This window comes from Zingiber officinale, chromosome 6A (genome assembly GCF_018446385.1).
Source record: "Zingiber officinale cultivar Zhangliang chromosome 6A, Zo_v1.1, whole genome shotgun sequence".
Lineage (NCBI taxonomy): Eukaryota > Viridiplantae > Streptophyta > Magnoliopsida > Zingiberales > Zingiberaceae > Zingiber > Zingiber officinale.
The window spans coordinates 4,873,894-4,887,642 of record NC_055997.1 but is presented as its reverse complement, the minus strand read 5'-3'; the positions used below and the strand labels follow the sequence as shown (position 1 = coordinate 4,887,642).

The window sequence follows — 13,749 nt, the reverse complement described above, 5'->3', positions numbered from 1 at the left end:
CATTGCTGCTCATATGGATTATGAGATTTGACAAATGGATGTCAAGACAGCTTTCCTTAATGGAAGTCTTGAAGAAAACATCCATATGAAGCAACCAGAATGGTTCATTGAAAAAGGCAAAGAGCATCTAGTGTGCAAGCTTAATCGGTCCATTTATGGACTGAAGCAAGCTTCAAGATCTTGGAACATCCGGTTTAATGAAGTAATCCAGTCATATGGATTTATTCAAAGTCCGGATGAGTCTTGTGTATATAAGAAGTGTAACGGAAACGTGGTGGTATTTCTTGTACTATACGTAGATGATATTTTGTTAATTGGCAACAATGCCAATGTATTATCAGACGTAAGGGTATGGTTGTCCAAACAATTTGATATGAAGGACTTAGGAGAGTGTGCACACATTATTGGGATCAAAGTTATAAGAGATCGCAAGAAAAGAATGTTGTGTCTGTCCCAAGCTTCATACATAGATACAATCCTTGCTCGTTTTAGTATGCAGGATTCCAAGAAAGGTTTCTTACCTTTTAGGCATGGAATAGCTCTATTTAAAGAGATGTCTCCAAAGACATCAAAGGAGATAGAAGACATGAAAGCAGTTCCTTATGCTTCGGCTGTAGGAAGCCTTATGTATGCAATGCTATGTACGAGACCTGATATCTGCTTTGCCGTAGGCATGGTCAGTAGATATCATAGTAACCCTGGACAAGGATATTGGACTGCAGTAAAGCATATATTAAAGTACCTGAGAAGGACTAGAGATTATATGCTAGTTTACCAAGCAGACGATTTGCTCCCTGTGGGTTACACGGATTCAGATTTCCAATCAGATAGGGACAGTAGTAAGTCTACATCAGGCTATGTGTTTACTTTAGGAGGTGGAGCCATTTCATGGAGGAGTGTTAAGCAGAAATGCGTTTCGGACTCAACCATGGAAGCTAAGTATGTAGCAGCCTCTGAGGCAGCTAAAGAAGCAGTATGGCTCAGGAACTTTCTAATGGACTTAGATGTGATTCCTGGTTTGCCCAAAATCATCACAATTTATTGTGATAATAGCGGTGCAGTGGCAAACTCGAAGGAACCACGAGCTGATAAAGCAAGTAAACATATAGAGCGCAAGTACCACCTGATACGAGATATCGTGAAGCGAGGAGAAGTTGTCATCGCCAAGATTACATCAGCGGATAACCTGGCAGATCCTTTCACTAAGGCCCTTCCAGCGAAAGCTTTCGATCGGCATGTGGAGGGAATGAGAATCAGATGTATGGTACAAGATATGGCAGCTTAGTCATTAGTATAAGTGGGAGATTGTTGGAGTATATACTGAAAGCCTAAGCTTTGTAAACATTCATTATGAATAAAGAATCACATTTGGTCAAATTGTCTACATTTAGTTATAGTTGTTCAATTAATTTATACTGTAGATAACATAGTATGTGGTGCCACATGCAGAAGATGATGTTATCAGTACCTTATAAATTATAAACAGTAGCTCACGACCAAAATGGAAAGGAACAAACTATTAGAAGGTCGTAGTGTAATTAGGTATCAGTTTATCTTGACTGTATAATTACACTAGTACACTTAGAGTGTATTGAGTAGGACCATTTGAGGTTGTTTCTTTTATACTGACTTTATAAAGAAATAAAGACCTCGGTTATTATGGAAGTGTGTGCTCTTAATCCTAATATAATAACAAGCACATATATTTGATATTTATTTCTTAAATTTATCAATGGGTGAGATTTAGTTCGATGAATCAATAAGCCCGATAAGTTAAGAAATGATATCACTTATAGTGTGTGTTGTTGATTATAGAAGGAAACTGTGTCCTAGAGATACTAGGTTGATAATGTCCTTAAGAGGAGCTCATAAGGATTGTCATGTTAAACCCTGCAGGTGGACTTAGTCCGACATGACGATAAGGTTGAGTGGTACTACTCTTGGACTAAGATATTAATTAAATCAGTTGTTAGTAACTCACTTAATTAGTGGACATTTGATATCTTAAACACAGGGAGACTAACACACTCATAATAAGAAGGAGCCCAAAAAAATATAATTTGGAATTGGTGCGGTAGTTCAATAATAGTTCTCTAGTGGAATGAATTATTATTGATAAAATTGAGTTGTGTGTTCGGGGCGAACACGGGATGCTTAATTTTATCCGGAGACCAAAACCAATTCCTCCTCTCGGTCCCTATCGTAGCCTCTTATTTATAGAGTACTATAACCACCTATACCCACCTTCTATACCCACCCAAAGGGGGCCGGCCAAGCTAGCTTGGGAACCAAGCTAGGGCCGGCCTAGGCATAGATTGGGGTGGCCGGCCCTAGCTTGAACCCAAGCTAGAGGGGCCGACCAAATTAAATTAAAAAGAATTTTAATTTTAATTTTTATTATGTGATAGATATAATTTATTAAAGAGAATTAAAATTAAAATATCTCTCTTGTAAAAGATCTACAAAAGATTAAAGAAAGAGATTAAATCTCTTTCCTTATTTGTAGATTGGAGAGATATTTTATTTTCTCTTTAAAAATTATTCACATGTTGTAAAATTAAAATTATGAAAATTTCTTTTTATCAACCATGAAGAGATTTTTGATGAGAAATTTTAATTTTAAAATTTTCGGAAACAAATTAGGAAGTTTTAATTTGTTGATTAAAACTTGTCTAATTTATTTATTTTGATGTAGCCGACCAATATAGATTAAATTGGGAAATTTTATTTTATTTTTCTCAATTAAATCATGTCAAGGAAATTAAGGAAATTTTATTGTAATTAAATTTCCTAATTTGCCTAGGCCAAGGAATATAAAAGAAGGGGTGAGGGTGCCTTCATGAGATACAACTTCTATTATTTCTCTCCCTCTTTTGTTCCTTGGTATGGCCGGCCATCATCATCATCTCCCTCTCTTCCTCTTGTGGTGGCCGAACCTCTCTCTCCCCTTGGAGCTCTTGCGGTGGCCGGATACTACTTGGAGAAGAAGAAGAAGAAGGAGAGAAAGCTTGCATCTCTTGGAGCTTGGTTGGTGTTTTGTTCTTCATCCTTGGTAAAGCTTCTTTGTGGCCGAACCTAGCTAGGAGGAGAAGAAGGTGGTTGGTGGTTTCTCATCTCGGAAGATCGTTGCCCACACAACGTCCGAGGTTAGAAGAGGAATACGGTAGAAGATCAAGAGGTCTTTCTAGAAGGTATAACTAGTAATTTTTCCTTTCCGCATCATACTAGTTATTTATGGAAATAATACCAAATACAAGAGGCTTACGTTCTAGTATTTCGAATATGTTTTTCGAAGTTGTGTTCTTTTGTTTTATTTTTTCTTTGTGATTTGATTGTTCTTTTCGGTTAACCTAAAGTTATTTTAGGAAATTAAATATTAGATTTCTATAAAAGGTTTTGTCTAGTCGGTGGTGGTTGCTCCCATATCCAAGAAAGCCATGTGCCTCGCCACGTCAGTACTGGGAACCAATTATGGTAATTAATATTTAATGGAATTAATAACTTAAGGTGATTTGGGTCGAACGTGTTAAGTTCCGCAGGAGATCCAAGTCAAAACCTAAAAGAACAAATAGATTAAGTTTTGGATCAAACGTGTTAAGTTCCGCAGGCGATCCAAAATTTAATTTAAAAGAACACATGGTAGCTAGGAAAAGGTTCAGACCTTTGTATAAAATTTTTGTACAGTGGAACCTCTAGGCTTTCTGAGTAGCAACCAACAGTGATCCAGTGGTAGAAATTTACGATGATTATCAAACTAATATATATACCTTCCCACTACAAGGTAATGAAAATGCATCGGACTCTGTCATGCAATGTGGGCATGCTAATTTACCAGCCATGCTCCATCCCGACAACATTGAGTTTGCTGGAAAATCATTGATCGTCTATAATAAGGCAGCAGGCAATGTAAAATTAGTTTTACTTGCAATATCATAAGTCACCGACCCTACATTCCATAATTCATTCAGCTCGGCAATTAGAGGTTGCAAGAAAACATCTATCTTATCTTTTGGATTGGCTGGACCAGGAATAAGCAGGGTAAGGAACATAAATTCATATTTCATGCACATCCATGGCAGTAAGTTGTACGGTGTTAATATAACTAGCCAAGATGAATATTGTTGTCTCGACTGGCCAAATGGTTGAAATCCATCTGCAGAAAGTTCCAATCTCACATTACGTGGTTCCATTGCAAAAGAGGGAAACACGGTATCAAGATGTTTCCATGCAGGAGAATCACAAGGATTACACATTATACCTCCTTCGTGCTCATGCTCATGCTCATGCTCATGCTCATGATGCCACAACATATGACTAGCTGTAGCTGCAGATGCATACAAGCGTTGAAGTCTAGCAGTTAACAGAAAATAATACATCACTTTCCAAACAATATTTTTCCTTTTCTTCCCTGGTATGCGAGTACGATGCTTAAAACGAGGGTGAGTACAGATTTTACATTCATTCAAATTACTACCTTTATTCCAAAATATCATGCAGTTGTTTATACAACAATCAATCTTCTCTATAGGCAAACTTAAACCTTTGATCAATTTCTTTGTTTCATAGAAGCTATCAGTCATTATGTTATCAGCAGAGAGCAACTTTGACATCAATTGACAAATATCATCGTAACATCTTTCTGAGAAATGATGTTCTGCTTTCATATTCAATAACCTTGCAGTAGCTGATAGTTGAGAATGACCAGAAGGAATGTCGTCCCACACTTCTCTTTCACTAGCCTTTAACATTTCATATAGTTGCTGATATTCAGGGGTTGGTATTTCATCTATATTCGAATAATCAACTGCATTCATCGCATCTTGAACCATTAATTGCATTGAAATATCAATATTATTTGATGCTTCAGGAGCGGTAACAGTAGTCCCAGAAGACGAACCACCAGAAGACCCAATTGGTTCATATAAATAAGGCTCTATGTGACAGTACCAATTGTAGTAATTTGACACAAAACTATTTCTACATATGTGCATTTTTACAATATCCTCATCACGAAATGCTCCATTTTAACATTTTTTATGATTGCAGGGACACCGTAACTCAACACCATTTATACATTCTGGATGACTTTTAGAAAAGTTCACAAACTGTTCAACTTCAGCAATAAAATCATCTCTGATAAAACCATTATCTAATCGATTATACATCCAAGTTTTGTTAATATACATTGTTATAACCTAAAGAGAATATAATTTGAAACATTATTAAACTTGTATCACTTGAAATAAGCTTAAATAAGGAATTATGTGCATAATTTCATCTCACGATCATCGTATCATATTACCAAAAATCTCCTCTACACTAAAGCAAATAAATGAAACTAATATACACATGTTGTTCCTTAGAGCATCATCAAATGAAATAACCATACATATATGAAAGTAAAAACATCTAATATATACAATAATGAACATGCAGCAAACAATGGCCACGATATGCAGCCCCTGCGGCTAGCCTGAGCTACCCCATGCAGCCAACCGTGAGCAGGCGCTTAAAGCGGCCAGCTGCGAGCAGGACACTACGGGGGCGTGAGCAGGCCCCCGCGGCTGGCCGCGAGCAGGCAGCGAGCAGGTGCCTGTGTGGACGGCCTGCGGCGGCCGGCCTGCTGCGGCTTGCCTGCGGCGGCCAGCATGTTGCAGACAAGGGAATGCGGCGGTTGGGCTGCTGCGAGGACCCGCCTGCGGCGGCTGGCCTACCGCGAGAAGCCGTCAGCGACGGCCCGCTGGCCGCGAGTAGGCCGCGGCGGCCGCCAGCCGTGTGAAAATGAACACAGAGAGGAGAGGAGCATACCTGAGTCGCTGGTTGCGGATCATGGTGAATGGGAGGAGAGGGCATGAGTTTGTTGGAGAGATCGCTGTTGGAAAATCACCGAGAGAGGAAAAAGGTTGATTCCATTTCAAGCAGAGAATGCTAATGTAGCTTACTATGGATCAAAACCTAACAAGAATACTTGAACCAAAACCTAATCATCCCAAGTCTAGATTCATACAACAGAAGGTTAGACCTGCAACTACCATATGCAGCTACATTAGTAAGTCCAGTAGTTATTCCTATGCCTAAGTTGTACTACAGAAGTTGCTAGAAAAGTATAATATATTTCTGGATTTGAAGAATAAGCAAAGTGACTGAACAACAAGCACCCACATTTACATAAGCCACTATGGCTTGCCACCCACTTCCAATAGCAACTCCTGCATCGTCCACCCTCATGAACACTTGAAGCTAGTTGTCCATTAAAAAAATAATTATAGAGTTTTAGATCAATATCGTACTAGATAGAATTGACAACCTCCATTCAAGAAAATGGAGATGGAAAGTAGAGGAGTTAGATTAATGATTGTTGGTGTAGAGCTTGCTCAAGAGCGTGCGCAGTATGAGGACCAACACACTGATGATCAAGCTAAGGATCAAGTTGGTCGTCACCATGACAAGGACTGCAAACTTAGCGACTCAAGGATACGCAGCCTCCAACTCATTCACTATCCTCACACTGCAACAAACAACCTCTGGTTATTAGTGAATGATTCATGGAGATTGATGCAAGTGCAGTAGTCGTCAAACCTTGCGGCATTGCTCAGGCCGAGCATGATCATGAAGTCCCAATTCCACTAATTCACACTGGAATCGATCACACTATCAGTAAGAAATTTAGATAGGAATTGATAAGATGTGTGGTCATTGATTACCAGATAGATATGACATTGAGTGAGATCTCCGGATTTAGGAGGTAGCCTGTGATCAGCACGAAACCTTGGATGTGCCAAATCTCCAAGCTGTGATGAATGTGAGTTCACTACAAGAAAAAAGACATACAACAACGATTTTTCACCGTTGTCGTAGGCCATTTTTAACTGTTGTTAAAGGCTGTGTTGTTAAAAGGAGTGGCAAACGACAACAGTTTTTAACCGTTGTCTACGAAGGCAAAGACAACATTTTAACAACGGTGAAAAACTGTTGTCTTTTCCTACAAAGACAACAGTTTTTCACCGTTGTCTTTGAGCGTATGCCTAGGCTCTTCAACAACAGTTTTGAACTGTCTACGACAACGGCTAAAAAGCGTTGTCTTTTTAGCCAATGACATCGGTTTGACAACGGTTAAAAACCGTTGTCTTTTTAGGCAACGATGTTAAATAACATCAGTTTGTCACTATTGTCTTTTAACGCCATTGACAACAGTTTGACATATTTAAACTGATGTCTTTGGGTACAATATACAACATTTTGACAATAAATAAAAAACTTATTAATCTTTTCCTACTCAATGGTTTATAAAAAACATCCAGTGCAAATTTCATTGATAAAAAACCTACATAATCAATATTTACAATGCAAATATTCCAACATTCAAACATCACAAAAGTACCAAACATCAACATTCAAACATCACAAAAGTTTACACAGCCAAAAGTTTATATATATCACACATATAGTCCAAAATATCATGTTTTGTTGGAGCACGTCTTCTCTACCTGTGCATCTTCTAAACAGCCTAAGTGTCTTCTAAACTGCAGCCTTTTCTAGTTTCTCCTCCCTCCTAGCTTCTCTTTTCTTCTCCTTTCACAGAAACTGCAGCATATGATTGCAAGTTAATTCATTTCCCAAGAGTAAATGGCATAAAAAATGGATCTCTTGGAAATTTCACACCTGACCTTATTACAGTTTTACAAAAACTCAGAGTAGTATGTCTTAAAAGACCAGTTATATGGCTTTACAAGTAACTCTTAAGTATGGTAAACCAAACCTATCAACTTTACATATACCAAAAAAAATTCTATCCAATTTGAAGCATATAGAATCTAGCTAAATTCACAGAGCAAGCAATGGCTTAGAGCAACAACCAGATTCTAGTTCTATCATCGAGCATCAAAAAAGCATTATAGAATCTAGCTAAATTAGACATGAAAAATCAAGTTCCAACTTATTTCCGGAGCATACAAAATCACAAATACAAACAAGGGCTGAAGCAACAAAGCAGCACACAGAGAATTAAACAAACAAGCTTTACTAATTTAAATTCACAGAGCAAGCAAATTGATCAACCCACAATTATCATAAGGATCTACTCTCTTGATACTCAAATAGACTCAGTAAACGGCCTAACTTCTAGCAGGAATCAAAATTCCTAACTATATTAGCATTTTCCCCAATTCATATTCGAATAAAATTCTCCGACAATCATGCAAAAGCATAGAGATGGTTTATTTAGTTTTTATACGGAATAGAGAGTAGAAAAGAGCAATCCAAACTTCCGACAACATCATAGAGGATACCGCTAATTAGATCATGGAAATCACATAGATAGAACTAGTAAAGAACATAAAAGCCCAAGATTTAACGATGAGACTGAGGGATTTAACAAAGGACCTGCATCTAACCATGTATCAAACCAGAAATTAATATGATCTTCACCTAAACGCCATCTAATCTGCTCTTCTGCTACGTTTCTCATCTGTAACATCCTGTGCAGTTGCTAGATGTTTAAGTCTTGTTAAACAATGAGAGCGAGGATTGTTTAAGTCCTGTGCAGTTGCTAGATCATGTTTAACGTTGAATACTAATTGATTTCTGTAACGTCCTGTAACGTTGAATACTAACGTCCTGTGCAGTTGCTAGATCATGTTTAACGTCCTAGCTCTCATCTAATTCGAACAATGCTCATTGGATGCTCGAAAGCTTCAGGTTCGATATGCTTAGTTAATAGCCTTAACATGTGATTTTTGCAAAACATATGACATGATAATTGTAATTAGATTTTTTTTTACTTGTAAAAAATCGCTATGGGCATTGAAACTTAACAGACTTTATTGATCTGAACACTTAACATCACAAATGTTCAAGCTTGCCACTTTTCCTTGCATCAATAATGCATTGAAACAAGGTATCACGCAACCAATCCAGGACAGTTTGCATGTCATTCGAAATTGAAAAGTAAACTTTTGTTAGCAAAAAAGACAACTTGATAACATGCACTTTGGAGGTGAGACTAGGGGAAATTATCAGGTCATTTTACACTATAATGGAATAAATCCTGGTTAGGACCTGATTAATATGGAACTAAACAGGCTACACTATACAAAAAAGTAAATTTCAATAGAGGGAGAATACATATAAAAATCATACTTTTAGTTCAAAGATGGAACAAACCTGAGCACGAATAAAGCCAGAAAGAGCAAAAGTGGTATACTGGCCGGTGTACACTCCATTATCATCCAAGTGTCCAATATTGATTTGGACGGATGCGTGATCCTTGACACCCAAAAATCTGAGTGTTCGAGAATACCAGCGCATGGCCCGTTGGTCGGGATCAAACCCAAAAAGCAAGGAAACCTAGCATCAAACTCAAGCTCTCCTAAATACCATCAATTCTCCTTACTTCGGGCACCAGCTTCCTTGGTCGGGATGCATCGTAGGGCTCAGAACTCGAAAAACATGGATATGCGAGAGAACTGGGAATTGACTCCGTGGAATGCTAGTCGGAAATGTCTTCGACGAAGGAATCAGATTTATGGGCGATGACAAGCTAATTATTGGGCTGCGCGAGTAATCCAGCTTTGCCCTACAGGGATGCGTCGCCCTCGCGGTCAGTGACGACTGGGAGGAGGATTTGTAGAAGTAGTGATTATTGGGCAGCGCAGCTTGGAAAGGAATGGAGAAGGGGCGACGGGTTTAGGGCTTGGAGAGGAAAGGAGAAGGGGCGGTGGGTTTAGGGCTTGGAGAGGAAAGGAGAAAGAAAAATGTGAAGTAGATGAAGAGATCGTAAAGGAGGGGGAATGTGGTGGTAAAAACATTTCGAGGAGAGGGAAAGAAAAAACGCGGCGGCAAAAAATGGTGAAAGGGAAAAACGGTGAAGGGAAAAAATAATGGTATTCAACAACACTTAATAGACAACGGTTTTTAAAAACTGTTGTTGTAATCCCCAAAAAAAGTGTACATAGACAACAATTTTCAAAAACTGTTGTCGTACCCTTTAAAAACCGTTGTTGTATCCCAAAAAAAACATAAATAGACAACGGTTTTTAAAAACCGTTGTCATAGGCCAAAAAAATTACTAAACGACAACAGTTTTTGTTAAAACCGTTGTTAAAAGGTAAAAAGACAACGGTTTGGTATAAAACCGTTGTCGTTTGAATGTTGTTGAATGACATTTTTCTTGTAGTGGTTTGAGCGAGGGGGAAGAGGAAGAGAGGGGGAGAAAGTTGGAGGCTTGACTTACACGAGCATGATGGTTGATGAAACAGTGAGTTTGAAAAAGAGACAGATGTCGGTGAAGGCCTTGACGGAGAGGTCGATCCAGGTGGCCCTGCAGGAAGGGCTGAGGATGATGTAGAGGCAGGTGGAGAGGACGAGCACCCACCAAGAGATGCTGAGAGTGATGGAGGCACCGAGGAGGCCGAAGTCAAGGACAAAGACAGCGAGCCAAGAGATGAGGATATGGAAGAGGAGGACGACGACGACGATGATGACCATGGGGTTGATGATGTTCTGGGCCTTTAGGAATCGTTGCATTGGGTAATAAAGGGTGAAGGCGATGAGCTGAGGCAGGAGGCCGCGGGAGTAGATCTTGCCCACCTCCGCGATCGCGTCCGACTGGTCGTTGGCGTTGAGGAAGGAGCCGGAGAACAGTGAGTTCGATCACCCGATCCCTCTCCCTGTCCCTTCCCATAGAACCCTAATTTGACCCCGATCGCGCCGGCTGCCTTCCTCGCCACGGCTCCGTCAGAATCGAAATCCTCCCCATTCTTTGGCACCTCCTCCTCGTTCTCATCTTCGAGGGTAGTGTGAAGGTCGCCTCAACGTCGAGGACGAAGGAGGCGAAGGCCAAAGAGGAAGACGAAGTCGAAGTCGAAGTCAAAGTCGCGCAGGGCGGTGGCGTGCAGAGGGTTTTGGGCAGAGGCAAAGTCGTGAAGGGATGGGTGGCGGCATAGGAAGGGTTTCACGGATTAATTCTGGTGTGATACATTGGGTTACAAAAGCACTACATTTTTTTTATTTTTAACAGCGCATTTTACACACACTGTTAATATTTATATTTTTAAAAAATGTGTTGTTAATATTAAATATTAACAAAGTATTTTGCACGCTATAAAAAAAATCATTAACAGTATATATTTTTCTACACGCCACAGTTTATAAAAAAATAATATTATCTGCAACGCACTTAATTGAGCGCATAAAAATTATTATTGACGACATGTCTTAACTATGCGTCGTTAATGACGTGCTATGGAAAGTCATATTTGTTATAGTGAACTATTAATAGCACACTCCACACGCCGTTAATATTAAGTTTTAACAGCGCACTCTGCATGTCGTAGAAAAGTTTATTGACAGCGTACTTTTTCTGCACGCCGTCGTTTGTATAAATATTATACTATCCGCAGCACACATAATTGTGCATGCCGTAAAAATGATTATTAACGGCGTGCTTTAACCGCACGCCGTTGATGATGCGCTGTGGAAAGTCACTTTTGTTGTAGTGGATAGCAACTCAGTTGCATGCAAGAATCAAGGATATTTTGAATGGGCTCCACCTAATCGACCACCAACTGGAGAACAGGGATGTAATAACGTATGCCTTGAATTCCTTTCCCCGAAACGTATTGTGGGCATATGTAGTAGATGCCTATAAAATTTTGAGGAATTTAAATAAGCTTAAATTAGATGACCTATTTTATAAACTAGAGCTGTATGAATAGACTAACTCCCAAAATACCAAAAAAGGTATAACATTCCTTGTAGGTTCTACAAAGAAGATAAAGAACAAGACCAAGTAAAAGGTAGAATCTGAATTTGACTCTAACTCAGATGCAAAAGAGTAATTGATGAACACGGTAAGGAGAATGTTCACCAAGAAGAAGAAAGACTTCAGCACAATGGATCTTCAAAAGATGATTAAGCCAAACATCAGCAAGTCAAGCATCACCTGCTTCGAATGCAACAAAAAGAGCCACTACAAGTATGAGTGTCCAAACATCAAGGAAGATAAACTCAAGAACCTCAAGAAAAAGAAGGCACTCAAAGCAACCTGGGACGAGTAGATTTCCGAAGAATCGGACAACAACGAATCGAAGCAACACAACTATCTTGCACTGATGGCAACTAGACCAGAATCAGAAACTGAGTTGGAACACGATGACAAGTCAAAATACGAGTCAAGCCACAAGTTCGTACTTGTTTTCAAAGGTTCCAATGAGGTATAATCTCTCCTAAGTAAAAAATTCTTTAAAATTATTTCATGCTTGCATAAAAAGTTATCTACTTCTGAAAACCAAACAAATGAACTTAGTAAAGAAAATGTAGAACTCAAGGAACAACTTAAATCAAACCCAACAACTAAACCAAGTTAATCTGAAAATTCAACTCAAGTTGCTAAACTTGAAGAAGAAAACTCAACCTTAAAGTCTGAAGTTGTAACCTTAAAAGTTTACTTGAAACATTTACAACAATATCCAAAAACCTAGACCTTATACTTGGATCACAAAGATCTGTTTATAACAAATCCGGACTTGTATATAAAAATAGCTCAAATAAAATATTTACATTATTCTTCAGTCAACAAAAACCAAACTAAATCCTAAGTTCTAAAAGCTTGTCTAACTAAGCAAGTAGGACTCAATCAATATTATGTATCTAAAAAAGAAATCCACTACCTAAAACAAAATCAAAATAAACCAAACAATTCAAACTCAAACCCAAAAATAAAATTTAAACCTACTAACTCGAATCCAAACCTAAAATGTAAAATAAAATCAAATAAATCAAATTCAAATCAAAAACCTAAATTTAAATTAAACAACTACAAATTCAATCTAAACTCAAGCTATAATCAAGTTTAGCACAACTATCGACATAATCCAAAAACTTAAAACAAATCCAAGTTCAATAATTCAAGGGGAGACACCAAACTAGTTGACACCTCTAAAATAATACCTTCCCCAGTAAGGGTAATTAGGAATAGATAAATTAGGGATTAATTTAATTTGGTAAACAATACTAGAAAAATTTGGGATGATAGTAGGTTAGGGAAGCTCTATCTATGCATGTCTATGAAAAATCATATGTGTTCAACCTAGTGCATTTGACTCAGTAGAACTAATTAAAGCTACTTCTTATCAATCTAAAATGAAATCTTGAAGCATGTGGTTACTCTAATGATGTCCATATGACTCACCACAACCTAGAAATTTATTCAAAGAATGCCTACTTGTCATGCCTCGGAAGAGTCCCTACCGAAAAATTTCGACAGCACCTCCCCTGTACCGGTGACAATCTGAAGCAATATATACACATAAATACATCCATATAACCATCAACCTACATGGCTAGAACAAAAATGGAAACAATCACATAGTTAATATACTCAGCCTACCCGGCTAGAAATAGACATAGCAGAAAATCACAAAATAATACAATGTAAGACCAACAAAGTCACTAACTAAAATATCTGAAGCCACCAGACTAGACTCCAAAATCCACATCGACTTATTGGAAAGCAAAAATACACAAAATCACTATACCACCAAATAGAAATAAGACCGAAAAGAGACTGTCCTCGAGTGTGACGTGGGACCGGCAGCCGGGACTATCCAAGCATCCATGATTCATCTACCTGCTACCTGGCAAAAGAAAAACCAGTTTGTTGGGTGGTGAGTACAGGGACTCAACGAGTAATAGACAGATAGTGCATGAACAAAATAAATAAATAGAGAATGAGTCAATAATATACAGTCT

General features: G+C 38.4%; 1 pseudogene; it reads right to left on the bottom strand.

The window, feature by feature from the left end:
- Positions 1-6,096: 6,096 nt before the first annotated feature.
- On the bottom strand, positions 6,097-10,650 carry LOC121993874 (annotated as a pseudogene).
- Between the last annotated feature and the right edge of the window lie 3,099 nt (positions 10,651-13,749).